This window comes from Herpailurus yagouaroundi, unplaced genomic scaffold (assembly GCF_014898765.1).
Source record: "Herpailurus yagouaroundi ecotype Mexico unplaced genomic scaffold, PumYag 162, whole genome shotgun sequence".
NCBI lineage: Eukaryota > Metazoa > Chordata > Mammalia > Carnivora > Felidae > Herpailurus > Herpailurus yagouaroundi.
In genome coordinates this window covers 39,111,889-39,138,953 of record NW_024412403.1, presented here as the reverse complement: position 1 = coordinate 39,138,953, position 27,065 = coordinate 39,111,889, and the positions used below count along the sequence as shown (strand labels likewise).

The following is a 27,065-nucleotide window of genomic DNA, read 5'->3' as shown; positions in this document are numbered from 1 at the left end:
TTTAAATCAGGAATACTGAAATGAGAAGGGTAAGACAGTATAAAGAATAGCAAGAAATATGGGAAGAAGTGAGAGGAGAAGAACCAACCATGAAAACATGAGTTTAAAACACAGCAAATGAGCGCTATGCAACTAGATACATTAGAATGTCACAAGAAGAATGTCATAAGGAATTTATTTATGAAAATGATAATGCTGAAATACAAAATGAAAAATTTGCATAAGTAGATGAAAGTTAGAGAGGAAATATATGCATATTTATGTACACTTTGGAAATATAATAAGCAATGAATTTGAGATGGTTTAAAAGGAAACATGAATAAATAATGTATAACCTGATTTATACTAGAGGAACAAATAAACAGGAATGAATTAAATTGTGATTCAAAGACCATATCAAATCAAGTCATATTATTTAGCAGAACTTTCAGGCATACAAAAGATATATCCTGTTTTTCAAATACTTGGCATATAACAAAAGTTAGATGGGATTCATATTTCTTTTTCAACATGGGTATCTTTGAGTAAACAGCTATAATCAGCATGACTGGGAAGTAAAACAATTATCATTGAGGGTTTATTTATGTAAGATATTAGAAATAAAAAAAATTTGTTAAGAATGCTTTGCTGCTTATGTGGAAATATTACATTTCTCTGATGCACAAAAATATAGTCCCTTATAAGTAAAGAGCAGAAATAATTTCAAGACATATACTATTGTCATCAACAACATAAATAAAGATAAGTCATACATTTAAAGCTAAATAGCTATGGAATAGCAAGATGGGAATTTCAAGCTAGATCTTATATAATTCTCTATTCAAGTATCCATTCAAAAACAATTTATTCAGTGTCCACTGTATGCCAAACATTATGAGAAGCATGGAATTTTAAAATGATATTAAAAATAAAAATGATGATTTGAATTCGGTAATGTACATGAATTTGAGGTATCTAAGTTGTGGTATTTAATATAATAAAATTCTCTTTCATATTCTTCTTAAGATGAAAGTCTTTATTTTCAAATCTTAAATTAAATGCTACCTAGTATTTTATCATAAACAAGTTGAAGATGTATTTTTCCACTGACACATTTAACTTTCTCAATACAGGAAGACTACAACAAATCTAAAATGGAAGATACTTTCCCATTTTAGATTTGCTATTAATTTTAATTAATTAAATAACAACTTATCAATTAAAACTTTATTTTCCTGGGATAACAACAATAAAGGCATAATTATGAACTTACTATGAAAATTTATTATATATTTTCATTGTACATAAGAAGGGAATTCATATATTTTTTTAAAAATGGCTGAAATATAAGCAACTGGCTTGTATATTGATATGTGCATTAAAGTAATTTTCTAGATCAGCGAATACATGTTAGCAATGGTTGCCTGTGCTAAAATTACATTTCTTCTTTTGCTCTAAAAATCCTTTAATAAAAACCTTCTACTTTTTAAATTACTGAATTATTTTAAAGGTAATTTAGTACCTAATAACATGTAGGCATGAATGAATTTATTTGAATAGCAACTGGGTGTTGGAGCATGGTTTTCTCATAAATGAGAGCATAATTCGTTTTGCATGTCATTGAGTAAGTTTATTGTATCAGATTGTATGTAACTGAAATAATGGAAGATCAACCTCTAGTAATCTTGTAATTCACCTAGTGTAGCATCAAATCTATTTTATAGAGTACAATTTGTAGGAATCAAAAATATCTAAGAGCTCAGAATGGAAATCTACATAGACAGAAAATTCCGTTTTTAAATTCCAAATGAAAATGATTATCTTAATAAGGATTTATGAATGGATTTTATCTTTCAGGCTTATAAAGCTACAGCATAGTCAGCAGTCTGTTGAATGCTATGTAAATATCTTAAACTATGTATTTCTGGCCTGAGTCAGGTACCAGTATATTATTAATTCCTGCATTAAAAGAACCAATGATATCAGTAGTAATGCCATTGTACTAATGCAAGGCAAAAAAGTTTTTAAAGTAGGATAATTTTAGGGGCACCTGGGTGGTTCAAACAGTTAAGTGTTAGACTCTTGATTTCAACTCAGGTCATGACTTCACAGTTCATGGGCTCAAGCCCCACATCAGGCTCTGTGCTGACAGTGCTGAGCCTGCTTGGGATTATCTCTCCGTCTCTCTCTGACCCTCCTCCCGCCCCCACCTCAAAATAAATCAATAAAACCTTAAAGTAGGATAGTTTTTTTTTTTTTCAATGTTTATTTTTGAGAGAGAGAGACAGAGCACGAGGGGGGAGGAACAGAGAGAGGTGGACACAGAATCTGAAGCAGGCTCCAGGCTCTGAGCTGTCAGCACAGAGCCCGACACGTGGCTCGAATTCACCAACCATAAGATCATGACCTGAGCTGAAGTCGGACGCTTAACTGACTGAGCCACCCAGGGGCCCCTAAAGTAGGATAGTCTTAAACGTTTTGCAGAAATGCAAATTCTCTCCTTTTTAAGATTCAAAATAATTGTAAAGCTACAAAATAATTCTGGTAAATGAGCACTTAAAGGTTTAGAGCTTAACTTGTTATTTGACACAAGTTCATTAGTCAATCCTTTACATAGGTGCCTCTTTAAGTACATGTCTATTAAACATTCTGTTTATTTCTAAATTTGACTTTGTTTACACCTTATTTTTATATAAGTTCATTAAAATCACATGATGACATTGCTATAGGGAAGGACTTATCTTCATTTTTACGGATGTGTATGTATGTGTATATATGTGTGTGTGTGTGTGTGTGTGTGTGTGTGTGTATACACTATATATATAATATACATATAACTAATATATAATATATATGTTATATATTAGTACTGTGTGCCATACAATACATATATATATATATATATATATATATATATATATATATATTAGTAATGTGTGCCACATGTGTCTATGTATGTGTATTTTCTAGATCCAACTGATTGGTGGTAATTTAGCTACACACACAGAAAAACTGAAGGAAAACTTCTTAAATTATTTTTGAATGGTATGAAGATTCATCACCCGGAGCCTGGTGAGCCTACTGGCTATTAAATATAAACTATACAACTTTGCTGCTTTCCCAGTGTTTCAGTGGTCTTCCAAATCTTAAGAATAGTTACCAATGTTATCCAAAGTAACTATATAGCACATGATGTTATGTTTGACTTGAATAAGATGTTCTATTAGGAAGGAAGTCTTCATAATCCTCTGGGGAAAAAAAAGACTGAAAATGAAGCCTTAAAGAAAACTTCATTTTTTCTAATTCCAGAGCTTTTTTCAGTATTAAGAAAAGTAGTAATCTGTCTGGTTGCATAAGACTAATAAAAATGTTCACAAGGATAATATTTTTGTAATTAAAGTAATAAAGAATGGGCATTAAATAAAATATACCATGAAATTGTTTTTAAGAATGAAAACTTTCATCTTTACATTAAAATGTATCTTTGTTTATGCTGTTTTTCATATGGTAACTGTACTACCATATGTAAATGTTTCAGAAAATTTTCCTTTTTAAACTGCTGAAAATGATTGTCTTTCTCTACTAATTGCTTCTTTCTGGTGACAAGAAATTCCACCCTGAATAATGGTGTATAAGATGTCTTTAAGCTATTCGTATTAAACTTAAAACTTCCAATTGCCTATGAGGTCAAATGAATAACATTTCGTCATGTCCATCTAAACTAAGAGACTGTACATTTGTTTGTTGACAGACAATGGCTATCACATTTGTTCTCAGACTCTTTGGTAAATTTTCGGCTAGAGCTAAAATTCACGTCCTTTGGAGAAAGTAAAAGGATGTAGAGGTGGTGTGCCTGCAGTCTGTTAAGTATCCAACTTTGGTTCAGGTTATGATCTTAGGGTTTGCAAGTCTGAACCCCATTTGGGGGCTCTCTGCTGTCAGTACAGAGCCCACTTTGGATCCTCTGTTCCTCTCTCTCTCTCTGCAACCCCGCACTCTCGCATACTCTATCTGTTTCTCAAAAAATAAATAAACATGTTTTTAAAAAAGGATGTAGAGGAGATAGTGGTGTGAGGCTAAAAAATGTAGGCAAAGAATCAAAAAAGTGCAAAAGCTATGTACTAAGTGTAGTCAAAGACAAGTTCCACAAATATAACTTTCAAAGCAAGAAGTATATGCCTCAAAAGTAGCTAGGAGTAATATCTTACCTTTAAAAAGGAAATATCCCCTATCTATTGGATTTAGATAATTTAATTATTACTTAAAAGAAATTATACCATCTCATCAATTCTTAGTCTTTTTCATTCATTAAATACATATTTATGCATATTACTTTAATGTTTATTTACTTTTGACAGAGAGAGAGGCAGAGCGTGAGTGGGGGAGGAGCAGAGAGAGAGAGGGAGACACAGAATTCAAAGCAGGCTCCAGGCTCCGCGCTGACAGCTCAGAGCCCGACGCGGGGCTCGAACTCACAAGTTGTGAGATCATGCCCTGAGCTGAAGTCGTACGCCCAACCAACTGAGCCACCCAGACGCCCCTATCCATATTACTTTAATACTTAGCATAAAAGAAGCACTGATATTACTACTAGGTATCAGCAATGATCAATATTAAAATGGACCCTAAAACTTATGAAACTTTAAGTACAGAAAAATCAAGGACATTAAACCAGTAAGCAACAATTTTCAGTCTTTCCCTAAAAGATATTACACATGATTGATCAAATCTCAGACAAAAATGTGTCTGAAAGCATCACCATTAGATAGGAAAGTGATTCAACTAAGTAAATGGTAATGAATTTATTAATACATATGCATATTTGACCAGTAAAATACATTTTAAGTGACCCTTTCTCTCATATGAAAAATACAGATTTGGAGATATAGGTGCTTTTGTGGCAAGGGTAAATGGACAAAAAGTATGACAGTGTCAAACTTTTGTGCAAAGACAGCGAAGCTATTCATGAAAATGGTTTCCTCACTTTCCTGTCTGTCCTCACGACTGTATTGCATTGCCCATCTTACTTTTTAGTTAAGAGTGACCATATGGTTAAATGGCAAAGGACAGAGAGCAGAGGAGAGGGTTTATTTTGCAGGCTTGACCCACTAAAACGTCTCAAACACTCTGCTATGTTCTTCCTCCCTCTGGCTGACTGTCTGACTGTGATAGCAATATAAAAGGCGTTTTTTCCCCCTTTAAAGAATATGACAAAACTTTTGCTAGCCTGTTTCTGAAGGAAGAGGGCCATGCCTCAGATCAAGAGTGCTCACTTCAGATCAATAAGTGAACAAGAGAGAGAAAAAAAAAAACCTTTAATATATTTCAACCATCATACAATCTGTGGTCTATTTGCTACAGCAGCTAGCACTATCTAACTAATATATTTACTAAAAAGATTCACCCAGTAAAAAGGACACAGCTTTAGCTGCAAACAAAAGTGAAGATGAAGATTTGGGGTGAAAAAAAGTGAAGAAAACTAGAAATGAAAACAGACCTAAAAGAGAATAGCACTGCTCAACGCTAAAGACAGTACTCAGCAGTGGTGAGGGAAAAAACAAAATTTGGCCCCTAGACTAGACCAAGAAGAAAACAAAATATAAATGGATGCTTGTTGATCCTCAGTAGTATTTTCTATTTTGAGATCCACATAAATATTCTCTCTCCCTAAACTGAATGCCTTAGTTAATCCCTGGCTGCCAGTACCCTGGACCCCAGGGGTTGGGGGGACGTTAATATTTCCTAGTGATAACTAATCACTTTGGAATTCTGTAACGAACTATATGTTTGTTATTAGTCACCACCGCCAAAGGAAGTAAAATTGAGACAAATATCACATGATTTCACTCATATGTGGAATCTGAGAAACACAGCAGATGAACATAGGGGAAAGAAAGGAAAATTAAGATAAAAGCAGAGAGGGAGGCAAACCATAAGAAACTTAAATACAGAGAACAAACTGAGGGTTGCTGGAGGAGGGGTGGGTAAGGGGATGGATTAAATGGGTGATGGGCATTAAGGAGGCCTCTTTTTGGGATGACCGGTGGGTGTCATATGTAAGAGATGAATTACTGGGTTCTACTCCTGAAGTCAAGACTACACTGTATGTTAACTAACTTAAATTTAAGTAATAAAAAAAAAAAAGAAATATAGAAATGTACTTTGTTTCTGAGAAGCAGTCTATATCTTCATTCAAGGTTTTTATTCAAGAACTTTGGTATTCCATAAATTGTGCTTAGACAAACATACATGCATACAAGTTTAAGACAATGTACACATACTTTGCACATGCATATATTTAAGTAGAGACTTAAGTAAAAAAGAAAAATTTCAGTATTCAAATGCAAAAATATCAAAGCTAAAAGTCACTGAAAAGAGCTTAATGATAAAAATATCAGTTAACACTGCAAAGGCTCTCTTTTTTTCATACAAATGAATGTGAGTGTCTTGTCTTATACAACTTTAAAACTGGTCCAACTTGTTTAATGTTTTATAAATTCTTTGGTTAGGCACAATCCTGGTAACCTCAACTTTATTCTCTCCCCATGATATTTTCATTTGCCTCCAAAAGTGTCAGAAGTGCACACATTCTTTTATCAATACATTTTACACACAGAAACAAAGGAAGAAAGAAAGAGAAAAGAAAGAAAGAAAGAAAGAAAGAAAGAAAGAAAGAAAGAAAGAAAGAAAGAAAGAAAGAAAGAAAGAAAGGAAAAAAATAAAATACTATACCAGCTTGTAAAGGTTCAGTACATTTACTACCCTTTTTGCTGAAAAACTTCACCTTTCTTGATTTATGACATTCTAGTTCAGCTTGGAAAAAAATGAAACCAGTTCTTTCTGATCATTGACAAAACACTCTTCGGAAAGATCAAAATCTCTTCTTCAGCTCATTATAGATCAGCTATCTAGATAGATGGAACATGAAGAAAGACAGATATTTCATTTTGGAAAAAAATGTTCTTCAGAAATAATCCTATCAGCACGCCACAAATTTCTAGCCTGTTTTCCATTTCTTTTTGAATATTTACCTGCAAAGGGGAAGCCCTTTTTGAGTTCCTTTCTTCATTCTTACTTAACTCTCTTCATTTTTCGTATATATGTCCTTCAGATATAACCATGATGTTTAAAATTGTGTAACACATAAGTATAGACTCAAAAACTGGTGCCAGATTAAAATTATTAAGGATAGTATAAATAATATCAGGCAGATATATATTTCACTCAAGTAACTTATGGGACTTGTTAAGCAAGTTAAGTTTCCCCCATGCAGACACTACAAACGTATTGAATTCTAGAATATTACTTGATAATCTTTTCAATTCATTCAAACTTAAGGTAGTAAATACATATTCTGTTAATGCATCTACAGGAACATTAATTTTTATTCCACTTCTCTGAAGAGAGATATCGATTGATTCGTGGATTGACCAATGACTTTAAGAAGTTCAGAAAGTGCTGTTATTCTAACATGATAATTACCTAATGTTACCGAATCAATGAACTGTAGCCCACGCTTCACTGAACAAAATGCTTATGGTCTAATTTAGATTGATAAAGTGCTCACTTCCAGGGCTCAGACACCTTTGCTACAAGAATTATTGTTTTCTAATTCATAAAAATAGGAAGGTTATCTTACTCCATATGATAAAGGGGTTAGAGAGCCATAGAGGAACACATTAGAAATGACATCTATCATGGGACACACTGTGAATGACATTTATCCCAGACCATGAAGTCTAAGCACTACATCATTGTATTGCTAAACACAACAGTTAAGAACATTGTATGTCTGCCCTTGCTGCGAAGTAAATTATCGAAGTGTGTGGAAAAACATGTCTGGATTTAGAGGAGGGGAAAACCATTTGCTGGCCTTGAGAGGACATCAACAAGAAGGAAAAGACCACATTAGTAGAAAAGAAAGAATTCAAAGGGATATTCTAGATATTACAGTTCAATGGCTTTATGTTTCTCATTATCTCTCATCCCCTCACCACCTTTATCTGGAAAGGACTCTCACATATCTCTAGAGTGACAATCATGGTGCAATTTTCATATTTCATCCTGATATCATATAAAATCATTATATTTGGATATGTTGCTAGTGGTGCTTTACTTTTAGTGGTTTGTACAACAGTGTGAAGATATTTAAAATTTTAACATCCTTCCCAAATGAGCACATAGCACTGGGTTTTTCATCCAGAAGCGATATTAAATACTGTGCAATTTTACTTCGTCATGTTCCAAATGAGGACACCAAGGCCCTTAGGGAGGAAGTAATTGCCAGCATGGCACAGGTTTTTTACTAGTAGAGTTGGCCAAGGAACCGGGTTTCCTGCTCCCCAGTTCAGTATCCTGCTTCTACAACATCCCATTGAAAGAGATTGCAGGAAAGCTGTTTTTTTTATTATTATTATTTTTTGTGAACTGCATATAAATCTTCAGTGAGCAAGTACATTTCATATTTCATTTGAATGCATATTTTTAATTGAGCTATCAATATTTTATTTTCTAGCAGCAAAATACCAAAGTTAATCATTTATTTCTTCTCTTTTTCATTGAAGTTGGAGCATTGCAATGTAATGTCACAAATTACTGCATTTTTTACTTATGGGAGACAATCAGAAAAAAAAACAAGAACTGTTATTTATTAAAATGAAATAAAGAGGCAGATTTTGTTAATATGTGAAATATCAAATTAGTATATAAATACATAAAAGAATAAACTAAGCATGGAAAGTGCAACATTTCTTTAATGAAGTATTTTTATATAGCTTTTGAAGGGTGACTAATTGTATGACAGGATTATCTGAACAAGAAAAAATTATATATGTATATATATGCATATATTTTGATTTATATACATGTACATATGTATTTGAATACATATATATTTGAACTCATATTTTAAATTGAGTATATTTTATACTCTCTCTAGCAACAAAATATCAAGGAAAACTAATTGCTACATTTTTTTCTTTTCACTTTTTTCTCTTTTCTTCTCATTGAAGCCTGAGTGAGTATAATATATATATATAAAAGATGTATTTTTATTTTAGTTATATATATACATCTCTCTAATATGCAGGTTAGATATTAATAGTGATTGTTATTGCACAATATGAACACATGTTGTGTTCATATGCTTACGAACTTAGCCGACTAGTTTTGCTGCGTACTGGTTGCTCCCAGTTGGAGCAAAAGGAAAGAAAAGTAGGCAAACTACAAAAACAATTATTCTCTTGTGACCCTGAATGAAACCACTTAATGTGGTATATTAGTGAAATATTTAAAAAGCTCTCATCCTATGCTCCACTTCTCAGTAAAGATGCTACAATGGTTTAAATAACATATCGAAGGGATTTATTTACCTCAGTGAACATATATGTTTTAAATAATTACCCATATTACCTAGAAGCCACTTGTTAGTGAGCTAGCTTATGGCAAAGAATTAAGCATTAGATTTAATTGATAAATTATCATCGAAGCTATAATAAAGAAGAACTGAAAATGAGAAGACATATGATTGTCTGGGCAGTAATAAATTATAATGTAACAACAAAATCAACGAATGCAAGAATTCACTTCTTGTGTTAAACTGTCAAGAGAAGCAGATGTGAAAGACTAGATAATGTACATTAGTGTGCTAAAAATAACATCTGTTTTGATCACTTATCAAACAGCATAGATCTTCTATCAACATCCTCTGTGCTTTATTTTTGGTGAAATTTCTAGAGGCAATAGGGATGAAGAGGGAAAAGCACACGGGACTGTCTTTCTGTAACCTGTTCAAAATTTGGCCAGAGGCTTTTTTGTGCGTGTGAAATTTTGAAAAATTCAAACTGTTTCTGTAATGCTATATGCAGTTTGGGGGGACACGGAAGTGCTACAAGGTCATGGTTGGAGGTGACACCACTCTCCTTGGAGGAACTGACATCTACTGCACAGAAGACTAGACATCAGGCAATAGAATAAGAGATCACAATAGTCCAGACAGCCACAAGAAACTTGGGAGACAAAACTTCATGGATTAAGTTTGCACTAACATTGTGGCTATTCTGCAACTTTTATTTTTTATCAATAAAAATAGGCATAGTTGCATGTAGTATACAACTAAGCATATTAATTAGGGCTAAAGTATGGGCATGAAGACACGATTTTACATTAAAATTTTTGTTAACGTTTATCCATTTTTTGTGAGACAGAGACAGAGCGCAAGCAGGGGCGGGGCAGAGAGAGAGGGAAACACAGAATCTGAAGTAGACTCCAGACTCTGAGCTGTCAGCACACAGCCCTACGCGGGGCTGGAACTCATGAATGGTGAAATCATGACCTGAGCCATGGTCAGGTCGGACTGAACCATGCAGGCACCCTGATTTTACATTTTGCAACCACTTTTGCATAGGCAGAATTTATTTTGTCACTAAATACCTTCAAAGCAGCCAGCCAGGTTACTTGCACACTGGGAGCAGTGCCCTATGGGCTCATGTTTAATCTTAACAGGCAGCCATTACAAAGTTAAGAGTACACCTCAGTAAATCAGATAATATATCTAAATCACTGGTGTAAGCTTTAAGAATGGTCACTAACAGAACTAAATATGATAACTACAAATTTTTCAATTTATGGTCCATACTTTGTTGCTGGCAGTAAAACGTTTGACACTCATTGGAGTAAAATGTTGAATGTATTTAAAGCAAGTTAAAAAATATGATATACTAACAGATACTCAGCATAAATATTAACTGCATTTGTTGTTCCATATTCTGTGGGAGTTGCTAATCTATGTAAAAATGATGGAAGAAATTGAACACATATTTATTAAATGTAATACATAAAGAAAGAATGTAGAATAGATTTTAACATATGATTAAGGATACATATTATCAGATGGAATGAAATAGAAATAAAAAGTCCTTTGAAATCTTGCTAACACATGCCAACTTCCTTTCTCCCAGCACCCAGCAAAATAATTACAGAGACACATACACAAAAAAGAAAATTCATGACAAACTGGACAAGGAGACTTATCAATAGATAGCAAGCATTTCAGGAAAATATCTACAAACTACAAGGCCAAGAGAAGCGAACTGAGATAATGGACTGTTGGCTTCCTCTCTTACGCAATTACAAGAGCAACATCCCAGAATGACAGAATTGAAATTTCTGCAAGAATCTGTTCTTTGATCCAGAAGTGAAAGGTCTGTGCCACTCCATAAACTTAGTGTCCATCTTTCTGCTACATGATGGCTGCCATTTCACAAAGCAAAACTGTAGCAGAACTGCAGCTACCTTATTTTTGGATTAGTGCCTCATCTTCCTTATCCATCTGAACACTCTAGAATTTGGGTGACCATACTTCCCACTTGCTGGGACAATCCTAGTATATGCTGGTGCCCTGACATGGTTATCACTCAGATTTTCCTTTTTTTTGGACAATACCTTGTACATTTACTATACCAACAACATACATGCTCTAGGTACATTACACAGCCGCTTATATGAGGAACCGTTAGTTGCTTGCAGAATCAGGAAAGAAATGTCAACATTTTAAAATAAATTTGACATGATTATTTCAGAATTGCCCATGTGACTATTTAGCATTATCATTGTTATGTACTTTCTCTGTTCACAGTATCAGGTCAAAAACTGGTGAGAATGGAAGAAAATCACATCTTTATCTAATAAGTAGTTTTATGCTGACTACATCCTATGAATTCATTCAGAAACTATGCACATATTTTCTGCTCTTGCTTGGATATAAGGAGTATTCATCCAGTACTTATGTGGGAAGAAAATGGAATCAAAAGCAATCTGAGTACTCTGTGGGAAGCACAAATATTGGATAAAATTTTCTCATTCATCGATGAGTGAACAAAACAAATACATAGGTGGGGTCTTGCCATGCATAGTAATTCTTCTTAGAGATGACACATTCTTAGTAATATACTCAACCAGACCCAAGGAAGACAGCCTCAGTGAAATAGAAGCATGATAAGTGGAAAGAATAGGATAATCTGAAAAATCAAAAATACACAATGAAAGGCAAATGCATAAATTACACCTTGCATTTTACATGGTACAAGAAAAAAATTTTTAAAGTTATTGAAGAACTAAAATCTGACTTGGAGGTAATCAAGAACACCTGGATACAAGAAAGCAAAGTAAAGGAACTTGAGGAAAGCGCCAACAATTTTGAGATAGGATGGCAAACGAATTAAAACAGTGGGAAACAAGATGGTAGATCTGGTGGACGGGGGTTGGGACTCAATCTCAGGAACTTGTGAGGGAGAAGTAAGCATAATTGGGACTGTGATGATTAAAAATAAATCTTGAAATAAGAGATGCACTTTGTATGAAGATTGAATGCATGTACAACCTCATAGACAACCTTAATATGAACTCTCAATGAGGCAGATGCTAGACATGTTTAATATTTTAACAATATATTTTAAAACCCTAGCTACATCCAAGCAGGGAACTCTCAAAAAGAGGAGGATGGGCACTTGTTTTCAGTAGTAATTGCCAGAAGACAGCAGAATAATAGCAGTAAGTCAGAGAAAATGTTTTATACCCACTGAAGTTGTTCCTATGTGGAAGCTTAGAAAACATATCATTTCCTACATGCTGGTACATATAACAAACAATGAAGAAGGGAATAAATATTAAGAATTTAAAGTCGAAGTCTCTGTGTTTAAAAAACCAACGACATTCTCTGTCATCATTACCAAAGCCCACCTTCTAACACTATTAGAAATAAAGCCAAAAATAACAACAACAAAACCCTCACACAAAAAGGTTGAATCAGAAGGTTGGTTTTGGATACCCTTTACTAACTGTGCCATCTTCATAATTTACTTAACTTCTCTGACCTTGGTTTATCCATTTATAAATAGAATAATTATAATACCTGCTTCACAGCTTTGTTGTGAGCATAAAAGGAGATAATTAATATGAAGGTGATCTTATAACACTTTTATTATACAAATGTAAGAAATTATTATTAATCGTTTAAGGGCTTGCAAATTCTTTAGGAAGAACATCAGTCATTTTCACGTTCCTTTCTGGAAATGACCCTACTCTTGGTGCATTGATACTTCTCTGAATGAATAAAGAATTTGGAACTGAATAAGCATGTCACACAGGAAAACATTCCTTGTTGTCTTTCAAATGCTAATTTTAGGTTTGGTTTTATAACAACAAATACTGCTTGTTACTAAAGACTTGACTTTGAACATGAAATGCCTGTTTCAATCCTAAGTATACAAAATGATTCCATTTTGTTCCTATTTAGCTCCAAACTAGCTCCATACCAAATTCTTTATCCACTTGTTCCTTAAACAGAGTGTACTCTTTCATGATGTTATCCTATTTATAGATTTAAAATTTCCATCTCTCAATGACTCCTTCTATCACAATAATCAGTAATTCTTTTTAACGAATTATCTGAATTTTTATCATGTTACATAGTTATTTCATTTTTAATTATATTTTGGAATGGAATAGAGTACTTTGTAGTGTATCTCTATGTACTTTTACTTTCTTCTGGAAAAAGACTCTTCACAAAGAATTTTTAGTGTATGGAAAATGCATATAATATAGTACAGAGCAAAACAAGAGGTATAAGTTCACAGGTAGAGGTATACAGATGAGGCTGAATGTTTTATTATAATACAGAAAGAAGAAAAGACACATACTAGTATGACAATAGTAGATGCCACAAGATGGTAAGACCTTTTCCTTATTTTTCTTATTTTCATCTATTCACCTTATAAATTACACAGTCATAGAAAGTGCCTATTAAAAATAGACTAAAGGAGGACAGAGTTCTTGCAAGCCAAGTGAGAGAATTCATGAAAGAAAAAGGGAGGCCACGTAAGATGATTATAAAAGGGGATGTGGTGAGTAAAATTGCCAGGAAATATCAGGGGAAGAGGATCTACGTGGGAACAGAGAAAACACATATACAGCTCTTTGATGAAAAGCTTTGGGATAGAAGCTGCTATTCTTCAGCCTGATGTCTGGATTACGAAGCTATGGGAAGAAAGAAACGAGAAAAGAGTCACAGCCAAAGGAATGGGAGGAAAGGATTATTTGGGCAACTGCAGATTGCAGTTGATTTGAGGATGACAGTGTTTAAACAGGGCAGACTGGGGGGTCTGGGTGGCTCAGTTAGCTGGGCATCTGACTTTGGCTTAGGTCACGATCTTGTGGCCTGGAAGTTCAAACCTCGTATCAGGGCTCTGTGCTGACAGCTCAGAGCCTGAAACCTGCTTCAGATTCTTTCTCTCCCTCTCTCTCTGCCTCTCTTCCACTCACACTTTGTCTCTCTTTCTCTCTCAAAAATAAATAAACATTCAAAACAATTTTAAAAAAATAAATAAATAAGAGGGCAGACAAGGGAAAAGTTGTGCTGTGGCCAAAATGAGAGATGGCCATATCACTGATCTACTTAAATTGCTGTAAGAAATGTGCCTAAGAAGACACAATTGACTCACTCAGAATAAATTGGCAAGATGGCAAGAAGTCATGTGCTTCTATGAGAGAGCCAATGGAAAAGAAATTTATATAAAGCTACCTTATAGACGTGAAGATGACATTTCCAAACAACTTTAGTTGTGTGAAAATATCAATAAATGGATTTGGGGCAGTTAAACGAAATGAATCATGAAAAGTCTCACATAAATAGAGAAGAATGCAACATACCTCTAGTTGCTCGAACCTCTATATGAGTAGTTAGTATATGATCTCAAATAAGCCTAGTTGGGAATGCTGCCTGCCTATGACTGAGTCTCTTCTTACATACAGGACAAAGTTCTTGCTCCTGGATTTGAAACCACTGATCTGTGACCAGTCTCCTAGCAGGAAGGAAAGAAACATGCTAACAAGATTACAAGTATGCAGTCAGCTCTGTGCTAAAATCATAGGGACTTAGAAGTATTCTGTTCTTCAAGGAACTCCTATTCTTGTTGGAAACTCTAATAAATATATGTCACTGATGTCTAAGGATATGCATCATCATTTGGTTGTAGTAATGAAAAATTAGGAACTCCCAAAGAACTCTCATCATATATTGGTAAATATATGATAAATAAAATTATATTGGTAAATAAAAGCTGGCTTTATCATATAATAACATGCTGACCTTCAGACTGAATGACTAAATATGTTGATATCAGTACATCTCATAAGATGCCATAAGTGGGAGAGAAGTAAATAGCAAACTAAAAGAATAGTTTCCTATATATAATATCTACTGTATTACATATATACTATATAATTCCAATATACATTGATACATTGTGCATAATGTATATATGTGTGTAGAGTATATAAATATGTATATTTTTGGGGCTTTTATCTGAAAAGTAAAGAGAACAATAACATGAATGAGAAAGTTAAAACTGAGAGGCAGGGGGAGGAGGCTATGAGGAAACCAGGGGAGGGGAGGGGAGAAAAGAGGAACATGCAATGAATTAGTGGTAAATGTAGGAGTTTTAGGAGGGAGGGAACTGGGATAGGCTTAGAAGGAAGTGGCAAGTTAGACAGGACCTTAAGGATAAGAAGACTTGAAGTGGAGAAAGGAGAGATAGCAGAACAGTCTAAGAAACATCTCTGATTCGTGAAATTAGGAGTTGTTTCAACAGAAGTAACACTGGAGAAGACAGGGTGAATGGCCTCAAGGGGGACTATAATATCACCATTTCCAGGATTAGATAGTTCATTTGTCACAAACCATTCTGCCTTCTTTAACAAATGGGGCTTTCCTTCTGCCCTAAAACTTCTCTTCTTCTACTATCTATTATTGATTCCCTGGTTCATTTGGATAAAGGACTTCCTGTATTTTTTTTTTAATTTTTTTTCAACGTTTATTTATTTTTGGAACAGAGAGAGACAGAGCATGAACGGGGGAGGGGCAGAGAGAGAGGGAGACACAGAATCGGAAACAGGCTCCAGGCTCTGAGCCATCAGCCCAGAGCCTGACGCGGGGCTCGAACTCATGGACCGCGAGATCGTGACCTGGCTGAAGTCGGACACTTAACCGACTGCGCCACCCAGGCGCCCCCTTCCTGTATTATTTTAAATCATGTCCCGGTTATTTGAACAATGTTTCCAAACCAAATCAAGAAGTCTTTCTCCTTTTCATTAAGTAACTCTTCAAAACGCAGTTGTCCATTCACAACTCACTCTCTGAAAGTAAATCAGGGAGAATGGGGCCTGAGGGTAACCACGGAGGTGTTATTCAGGCCTGAGGCATTCATTCCTTAGCATTCGGTGGAACTCTTCTCCTGGAATTGTCTTCAGTCAAGGAAAGCTAACTCACCAATGTCACACTCTCAGTGTTTTCCTGGGGAACCTCACCCAAGATGATGGGCAGATTGTATCAATCCTTTCTACCTGAATATATAACTCTATAATTCTCATTGCATTGCTTTGATCTAATATTTATCTAATGAATAACCATTCCCAGATTCTTCTCTGATCATATAAAATAGGTTACTGTGCACGTTCATTGTGTGACTTATATTTAGATGTCCATCACAAAGACATTAAAGATTGTAAGCTCTTTGAGGGCAGAATTAATAAATAATATAAGCCTGATAGGTATGGAGGACAGCACAGTGATTCTACCAAATAGACAAAAATGGAACGACGGTTTGTGTGTGTGTGTGTTTTGATGGTTGAACTCATTATGCTGTTACTAATATAATGTCCTTTTACAAATTTTTATTTTATAAGATAAAATTTTTTTATTCATAGGATTAATCATATTTACATAGTTTGTATCCCTATCAAAACGTGGAGGATAGGGGTGCCTGGGTGGCTCAGTTGGTTAGGGCACCGACTTCCGCCCAGATCATGATCTCATGCTCCGCGAGTTTGAGCCCAGAATTGGGCTCTGTGCTGACAGCTCAGAGCCTGGAGCCTGGAGCCTGGTTCAGATTCTGTGTCTCCCTCTCTCTCTGTCCCTCCCCTGCTCACACTCTGTGTCTCTCTGTCTCTGTGTCTCTCAATAATAAAGAAATGTTAAAAAAAAATAAAAAAAAACATGGAGGATAATTATATATACACATATATATGTGTGTGTATATATACTCACATATATATGTGTGTATATATATATATATATATTTTCCTTTGAAGGAACTGTGATTATTTTTTAAATGGAAAATGTAAATATGTTTTATAGAGATTCTAGAAAAAAAAAAAAAAAGGCTCCCATCTCCATTTATGTTCCAAGCAGAAGAATACAAACAGTCCAGTCAATGGTTATAGCTTATGACTTAGTAAGGCACAGTTTGGGGAGGTGGTGATGGTAATGGGGTGTGTTTTGCAAATGTTTCCGTAGATGATCCTGATATGCACTTCCTCTCCTGCCTTGTGGAGAATCAAACTAAAGGAAATGGCCAAAGGCGTTAACTCTGATAATATAAAATACTGCCAGCAGGACTTGCACATGATATAAATCAATTTTCTATTTCTTCTGAAGAAGCAAATCTGTGTGGTGTAAGTAAGAGACGATAAGATAAAAATCATGTTACCAATTTTTAAAGGGTATATACCTGTTTCCAAGTTTGTGTTTTTGAATCATGTGCATATATTACCTATTTAAAACAATTTTAGGAATCTGAATTTAATCACCACTAATTATCTTCCAAGGGAATGTATACAAAACAAAATAATAAAAAATGCTGAGAAAATTGGTTTTAATATAATTCCTCTTAACGCATTACTTTTCAAACATTGCCAAACAACTCTAAAGGGATCGAAATAAATCTATTACGAATCATAAAACTTATCAGCTGCTTCGTGTAAATTATGTATAGAAATCCTTGTGTTGCTAATACTGCAGCACATCCCTGAATGAACACCGACTTCTGAATGCCTCATGTTCTTTTATAATGAATTATGCAGAAGTTCCACACCAGAACTGTGCTCAGGTGCTAAAGTTCATGTCAACGAGTTGTTTGTGACTCATACAGATGTAGTGGACAAATACCTTATTTTTTTTTCCTTACACAGAAGTCCAACATTTTGTGTAAAGTAAATGCCATCAGCACACAAATGGATAAATTGAAAAGCTACTGCTCCGATAAAATGCTTTTCTTAAAAAAATAAAAAATAAGTATCCATCTTTCAAGGACACAGCTGGGAAAAATTTCAGAGTAACTTGCTGTGCAAGTTACGCCAGCAAATCTCATTAACAGTAATGGAATTTTGAACGTAACAACTAGCACATTGATTTGAACATTTTCCCAACATGTACATTTTATTTTTAGAAAAGCATTTCTTTTGGAGCAGTGAGAGCTCAGGAAACTTAGTATTTCTGGTAAGTCTGACATTACATATGGATGTTACTTTCATTAAAATGAAATTATTAAGGCACTCAAATGGAGGCCACAAAAGATTTTTCTAATATTTTATGGAACAGTGAAACATTAAGAAAAGATGGACTGGGTCTCTTTCTCACAAAACTTAGGTATTATTTTTTAAGTCTATGCATTTAGCATATGCATTTATTGACCACAATAAATTTTATTCTCAGAAAATATTTATAATAGAATTTGGAGAAAGTTCATGGGGAAAAAAGTTGGTAGCTCTATTGTCTAAAAACTAGCAAACCTGGGGGCCTTGGTGGCTCAAGTCGGTTGAGCCTCCAACTTCGGCTCCGGTCATGATTTCTCGGTTTGTGAGTTCTAGCCCCTTGTCGTGCTCTGTGCTGACAGCTCGGAGCCTGAAGCCTGCTTTGGATTCTGTGTCTCCTTCTCTCTCTGCCCACCCCCCGCTTGTGCTGTCTCTCTCTGTCTCTCAACAATGAATAAATAAATAAATGTAATAAAAAATAATTTTAAAACACTAGCAAACATCAAAATAGGGAGACGACACAGCTAATCCCCAAGGTACTAAGTGTGCTACAGACCATTGATCATCTCCCAATATCTGTTCTTCCTTATTCAGTTTTATCTGGGCTTGTGACTTCCAGAATACAGGCTATATTTCCAGATTGTTTTGCAGCTAGGTGTAGCCATGTAACTAAGTAATGGCCAATGAAAAAGAGGCAGAAGTGTCATGTGGCAGCTTCTGAATAAACGTATAAGCCTCTCCCGCTTAGCCCCTCCTCCATGCCACTGTTAATAGTAGATGTTGTCATCTACAATGGTGGTATTGAGACAAGACGAATTTTTTTTTAATTTTTTTTTTCAACGTTTATTTTATTTTTGGGACAGAGAGAGACAGAGCATGAATGGGGGAGGGGCAGAGAGAGAGGGAGACACAGAATCGGAAACAGGCTCCAGGCTCTGGGCCATCAGCTCAGAGCCTGACGCGGGGCTCGAACTCACAGACCGCAAGATCGTGACCTGGCTGAAGTCGGAGGCTTAACCGACTGCGCCACCCAGGCGCCCCAAGAGACAAGACGAATTTTAATGAACAGTATTTTTAAATGCCCAGATAGGGGTGATTGTTATTGCTCATAAAACAGCTTAACTTTTGTTGTTGCATTGTGTGGTATTGTGTTGTATTATATTGTGTTGTGTTGTATTATATTGTATTTCATCAAAACTAAAGGTATTTTAATTTTGTTGCTTTTATTTTCCTGCTTGAAGTTTAAATGCTTTAAATGAACATATTTCAGGAAAATTAGGACAACACAGAAAAGAACTAGGCAGAAACCAACAACTCTAGCAGAGGAATTCAAACAGTGCTCTTTATTTTCAAGTAAAATTTTCTAGCAATTACAAAAAAAGGAATCAACATCAGAGTATTTATTATATATTGATGCAATTAAAAAAAAAACTTTAAAAAATGAAATCAGCTTCTGTTTGAATTTCAACTCAAAGTCTGAAGAGTAAAGGAGAAGTTGTCCCAAATTATAGGTACATATGCAATGGTTTTATTTATTTCCTATTATCAAAATGGCTATTATTATGTTTGAATACAATATGTATATACAATATTTTAGGTTTTGTTCCACACTAACTTCACCTCTTCTCATGCTAAGGACCATGTTTGTTTGTTTATTTGTTTATTATTTTAAGGATATTTATTTTGAAAGAGAGAGAGTAGGGGAGGGGTAAAAAGAGAGGGAGAGAAAGATCCCAAGCAGACTCTCTTCTGTCAGCCCAGAGCTTGATGTAGGGTTCAAACTCATGAACTGCAAGATCATGACCTGAGCCGAAAGCGATTCAGACTCGTAACTGACCGAGCCACCCAGGTGTACCCCCCCTCCACACTTTTTAAAAATTTACCTAAGAACCATGTTTAAATGAAAAATATATATTTTTCTTTGTGACACAGTAAAGTGAGCAAGCTTTTCAATAGTCAAACAAGAACACTGAGACTTTTAGTGCACAAAAAATGAAGAATTAATGTGAGACTGACAAATTCAAGTGAAATTAGCAATATAATAGTCAAAGAGGTTAATCCTGGGTGAAATTACTGCTACCTTGAAAATCTCAGTCATGTTTAATAATATTTGCCTTTAAATTAAATGGCTTGTACACTTAAACCTGTGTTTCAAATAAGACCAAACTAAATAGAGAGTCATCAGAAACATGCACAGATGAGACATTCTACTGGAAATAGAATACGGTATATAAATAAATTACCTCTGCTTTAGAAAGATAAACATAATAATTAAAAGTATCTTAATGTCCTGGGGCAACTAGGTGGCTCAGTCAGTTGGGTGTCTGACCCTTGATTTCAGTTCAGGTCATGATCTCACAGGTTCATGGGTTCAAACCCTGATTCGGGCTCCATGCTGACAGCATGGAGCCTGCTTGGGATACCCTCTCTCTTACTCTCTTTCTGCCCTCCCCCGCTCATACTCTTGCACACACGTGCTCGCTTGCTCTCAAAATATATAAACAAACAAAGAAGTATCTTAAAGTTCAAATAATGGTCAAAATATTTTTCCACAAGGCATCTTTTACTAATCATGATGAACATCTACATGTATTCTAGATGAAGGTGGCCTAAATGGGGAGAAAATCCTAGTCATGTTTAGTTCTGAGTTTGTAATTATCATCAACAAATATTTTTTGAGTCTCCTCTGTGCATGGCAATATGGTGATAATGATCAGCTCACTGACCGCCATTTACATGTCCAATGCTAAATTAAGTTTCTCTGATTTATGTTCATTGCTTTATTTGTGCCCTGGCTCATCTGTTCTTACAAGCTGCTCTTGTGGTGCTCCTACCAGCAAATTATGTGACAGTACCAACCTGGTGCTAATTTACTGAACTCTGTGCTACCAACAAAACACTTCTCAGTTTATATATATCTCTACCCATTATTGTTTTTCTACCTCACTTTGTCTCTAAGTGAGTACTGCCAAGCCAATAATAGATCCGGAGTAATTAAAAAACAAATAAAGCAACTCAACTTTACACTTTTCCATCTGGTAGTCTGTGGTAGTTTACATCCTTTCCACACCCTGGTGAAATCTATAAAACTTTCACTTAGTTACAAAATGCAATTGGCCTAGGATAAAGCAATCCACTGTACTACTACCTAGAAAATCTTTTAAAACATACATTTGAAGAGGTCACTCACTAATTAAATATTCTTCAATGGATCGTAAAGATTGAATTCAAAATCTTCCTGTAGTATTAGAATCATCTCACTCTCCAGCCTCAACTCCTATCACTCCATTCCCTATACTGTGCACTTACACCATAAAAATTGAAGTCCCCAGAATCTGTAACACCATGTCCCTTCCCAATGCATTTGTATGCACTAGCCCTTCCCTTCGGCATCTGGCTTGACTTCTGTTATGTTTTGTAAACCTAGCCTTTGCGACTCCTCCTATTCTAGTCCTTACTCCAGTTTATGAAAAAATGCTCCTACTTATTTTCCCATAATACCTAGGGGCTATCAATAAAATTTATCCCACTTTCTTTGAATTATCTATTTACTTATCTATCTCCCTGACCAGAGTATACACTTCATGAAGCCAGGTAGAGGTCTTTGTACCTTTTCAGCTATATGAAATATATGAACTAGTTTATTTACTTTTATAACCCAAGAGCTTATTAACAGTATAACCCAAGAACTTAACACAATTGGCCTTTTATGTAGTTACTGCCCAATAAAAATATTTGGATGAATGAATAAATAAAAGGAAGAGCAAATACTCATCTCCAAGTCAAACTCTCATCTTTAGTCCTTTTCTGATAATCTTTTAAGCACATTACAAATGCTAATTTCTTCTCCTAATTGTTTTTAAGTCCAAGCACATGGTAACTTTTACTAGTGGAGACTTTTCTTTACTTAATATTAATATCTTATGAGGCCATAAACAGTTAATGTTCAGTAATTTCTACTTAAGATAATATTCCTCTCCTGAGCTCAGACAACCCAAATGGAGATCAATGAATTATCTGAATTGTCCACATCTCTGTGCCAAATTTCAAATGATATTTTTATTAAAGCCATGCTGTTCTACTCTTCTGTGCAGAAGATTAAATTATATAAAATTTTTCTGTATCTTACCATTTTCAACTTTTACGAATAAACCTGTCAAGAGTTCTCAAAATCACAAAGTTAAAGAAGCTGAAAATAAAACAGCCATCCATTTCTCATCACAGAGATCTATTCAGTATTGTTCAATTGGCTCAAACTAAGAGAAGAGTAAAAAATTAGTAATATAATAGGAATATCTATGCTGAGATAATTCAAAAGAATACCAGCTGTTTGCTATAAGTATGATAAGTAGTTTTCATATTTAATATACTGCCCTTAAATGGTTTCAAGGAAGGGGCTAGCCAAATGACTAGAATATTGGCACTTTTAGCCCCACTCCACAATCTGAAGGGAGAAGGGAACATGACATTGACTTCAATCATATCGCTATGATCTAATCAATTATGCCTAAGTAATAGAATCTCAGTAAAAATTTTTGAATAACCATGATGAGGAGCCCACAGGTTGGTGAATACATGAATGAACAAGGAGGGAGGCATGTCAGGAGAGGTCAGGGAAGCTCTTTGTTTCTCCCTTTTTACGCATCTCTTTCATTTGGCTGTTCTTGAATCGTAACCTTTATAATAAAACTGCAATTGGGGCGCCTGGGTGGCACAGTCGGTTAAGCGTCCGACTTCAGCCAGGTCACGATCTCGCGGTCCGTGAGTTCGAGCCCCGCGTCGGGCTCTGGGCTGATGGCTCAGAGCCTGGAGCCTGTTTCCGATTCTGTGTCTCCCTCTCTCTCTGCCCCTCCCCCATTCATGCCCTGTCTCTCTCTGTCCCAAAAATAAATAAACGTTGAAAAAAAAATAAAAAAAAAAAACAAAAAACTGCAATCGTAGAATAGAGCTTTCTTGAGTTCTATGACTCATTCTAGTAAATTTTCTAACCTGCAGGGGGTCTTGGGAGTTTCCATGTTTACGGTTAGGTAGGCAAAATCTGGGTTACTTGGGGATACCTGAAACTTTAGGCTGGCATCTGAAGTGGTGACAGTCTTGAGAAGCTGACCCCTACCTTGTGGGTCTGTGCTAATTCCAGATAGTTAGTGTCAGAATTGAATTAAATTGTAGGACACCAGCTGGTGTCAGAGAGTTAGTGATAAAGATGCCATATACCATTGGGCTACCTAGGTGGCTCAGTCGGTTAAGCGCTGGACTTTGGTTCAGGTCATGATCTTACAATTCATGGGTTTGAGCCCCGCATCGGGCTCTGTGCTGATAGCTCAGAGCTTTGAGCCTACTTAGGATTCTGTGCTTCCTCTCTCTAAACCCCTTTCCCTCTCATGCTCTGTCTCTCTCCCTCTCTCTCTCAAAATAAATAAACCTTAAAAAAAAAAAAGAACATGCCATATACCATTAAGCTATTGGAGGGGAGTTTATGTTACTTGCAACTAAAAGGAACGTGACTTTTGATCATTCATAATTTACTGTTAATATAAACCCATTTATTTTACTTTCTAAGGATACTTCTATTTCATCTTTCTGTAAGTCAAGATCCCTTTTGAATTGCATACTATTTTTTAAAATATATTTTTTAATTTTTTTTAACGTTTATTTATTGTTGAGACATAGAGAGACAGAGCATGAACGGGGGAGGGTCAGAGAGAGAGAGGGAGACACAGAATCTGAAACAGGCTCCAGGTTCTGAGCTGTCAGCACAGAGCCCAACGCGGGGCTTGAACTCATGAACCGCGAGATCATGACCTGAGCCGAAGTCGGACGCTTAACTGACTGAGCCACCCAGGCACCCCTAATTTTTAAAATATTAACGCTCTGTAGTGATGTTTTAAAAACATTTGTTAAACTGTTAGTTTCTCTTTTTGAAAACATTTAAAAAGACATGATAATCATAATGTTCATTCTATTGAGAAAAATTGACAACCATCAGCAATGTCTTTATTGTTGTCTTGTTTTTGTTTTCATATTCACACAAAACTTGTTTCAGGTGACAAAAATCTCCCTTTGACCAAATCCTACTCTGGCTCTCCTATACTCTTTTGGGGCTCCAGTGTTGTTCTCTGCACTGTCCAATTTCAGCAAGAATCTTGCTAAGTCTGTCTATTTAGAATCCCTCACACTACATATCTAATCACTCTTGATATGTAATCAGGTTCCTCATCTTCCACCATCCCCCAGGTGATGTCTGATCATCCCGTGCTACCTTTGATAAGAATGGTGTTAAGTTGATTTAACCAGATCCCCCTACTTCATTTTAGTCATTTTCCATTCACTGACCTCCACCCTACTCCTTGGCTATAAATTCCCACTTGCCAATGTTGTATTTGGAGTTGAGTCCAATCTCTCTCCCCAACTGAAAGACTTCACTACAGTAGTCTCTAAACCTGTTGCTATACCCACCCTTGAATACAATCTCCTTCACTATCTTCAATAAGTGTCGTGAATATTTTTTTGGTCTTTAATAGGGGAACTCGACTTGCATTACTTAATGATCAAGTGAAATAAATGTGCAGACTGGTAAATCCAGCAAAGTGCAGTCTCATGGCTGCTTGGTTAATATGGATAATGATCTATATGAAAAACATAAGAATATGTCTAAGAAGTATTATAAATCAAAGACGATTCAACAAACTTTGTGGGATTGCAGTGAGTTCCACATGAGGTAATGACTAACAGAGCACTGATCCATATGTCATGCACCCATGCAAACACCTTATTTTCACTGCCTTTACCACATACTTCGGAGCTCACCTGTTCTAGTTCCTACCTTCTCTACACAAGTTGTGACTTGCCAGTGCCAGATTACCTCTCCGGAAGAGGCAGAGGGCAACACTTGGGAAGGTAGTCTGGAAAAAGACAGTTTTTAATACCATACTAACAAGTACACAGATTGCCCGTGAATGTGGATTATGTGTTTTAATCTCTAGGTGTTATTAAGGAAAAATGCAAGTGTCTCATTAGAATTATATGCAGTATTTCAAGGATCCTGTTTTTTCCTATTTCCCCTTCCAATTACAATTATTCTTCTGTTTCTACTTGTCTTCTTTTCTTTTTCTCAAAATCACCTCATAATTATTGTCTTGCATTTCCTCTTCCTTTCTCCTTCTTCCTTTTGTCTCCTCCAACAACCTTTTATAACGTGATCTCTTTCTTGCATCATCAAAGCCAATATTGTCTTACTGCTTTTCTAATATTGCTACAGCATTTAGAAAGTATTTGATGTGTTTGAATATTGTGTACAAACCATACATCTGCTGTGTGCAGCACAGTTTCCAATATCCCTGGGAGCACAGTTGTTTTGTTTTATTTTTTTAAAGAAATTCTGTCATATTAAAAGGAAAAACAATATCATCAATCATAGGAAGCAGATCTGCCTACCTTTGCAGCTGCGTGACAAAAATATCTCTGTGCACATCTTTTATTTGTACCTACCCAGCAAGGAAAGAATTCACCATATGTAATCCTTGAAAGTCTACTTTCTATTATTTTAAGTTGATTTGTTTTTCAGCCTCTGCTTTTGGTTTCATTTTCCTTTATCCACCTTAGTTTTCTAGATTATTATTCACATTCAACGAATGAATAATTAAATTCTCTCTGCAAATTATTTTTGTTACCTCAACTCTACATTTATATAATGAAACTTGTTTATTTATGTGCAGAATAAAAAACCCAGGCCTTTTTTCCTTTCTACAGGTAGGGCAATCTGGTTATTAGTATTTGGGTTAGATAGTAATACTTTAGAGTGGTTTACTAGACAGGAGACATGAGATTGTCTTTTTGTCTTCTCTCTTACTGGATAACAATTCCAAAGTTTTACTCTTTAATATAAGTTGAGTCCAACAAACTCCACAGGTTGATGGATTTGGGAAAAACTTAAATGACTTTGTTATCTCTCTGCCGCTGTCTCTCTCCCTCTCTCTCTGTCTCTGCCTCCCTCTGTCTCTTTCTCTCTCTGTCTCTCTCTGTCTCTATCTCTGTCTCTCTCTGTCTCTCTCTGTCTCTATCTCTGTCTCTCTCTGTCTCTCTCTGTCTCACACACACACACACACACACACACACACACACACACACACACGAAAGATTCAAGTTTTCCCTGCGCAGGATATTTTTCATTTGCCTGTCCAGATCTACCCCCACACTCTTCCCTTCTTCTGTTTCTGCCCTGGACAGCTTATCTACACAATAGGCTTTCTTGGTCTAACTTTCGCTTAACCAAACAAATGTGGAACCCTTTTAGGATATCAGAGGAAGGAAGAAGAGAGATAAGAACCTCACTCCCTATAAGGACATATTAAGCTGGGCAGGTCTTACCTTTGACTGTGGACCTCTCCACTCTGTTCTCCCTTTTTTATCTTAAAAATCATGATCTCTTCTTGGCTCTTCAGGCTGAGGGTTGGGAATAACTTCCCTGTTACCATCCATGGGGTAGTGCACTGTCCCTTGTGATTTTCCAACCCTCTGCCACACCTTTGTTAATAGTCTCTTTATTAAATTCTCTTCAAATTTTCTTAAGTTGACTATTTCTGGAAACTTGGCTGCTTCATTCCATCTAAAAATTATTTCTGAGAAACTTACTATAGATACTATAAGTTCTTATGAAAGTTCTACACATTTACCAAATGACCTCATTTAGTGCTGATTCTGAATACTTATAGATGTTACCA

At 35.5% G+C, this 27,065-nt stretch overlaps 1 protein-coding gene across 3 annotated transcripts in view; it reads right to left on the bottom strand.

Moving 5' to 3' along the window:
• CADM2 (cell adhesion molecule 2) overlaps window positions 1-27,065 on the bottom strand; it is a 1,087,048-nt gene that overhangs the window by 291,446 nt on the left and 768,537 nt on the right. The window lies entirely within an intron of this gene.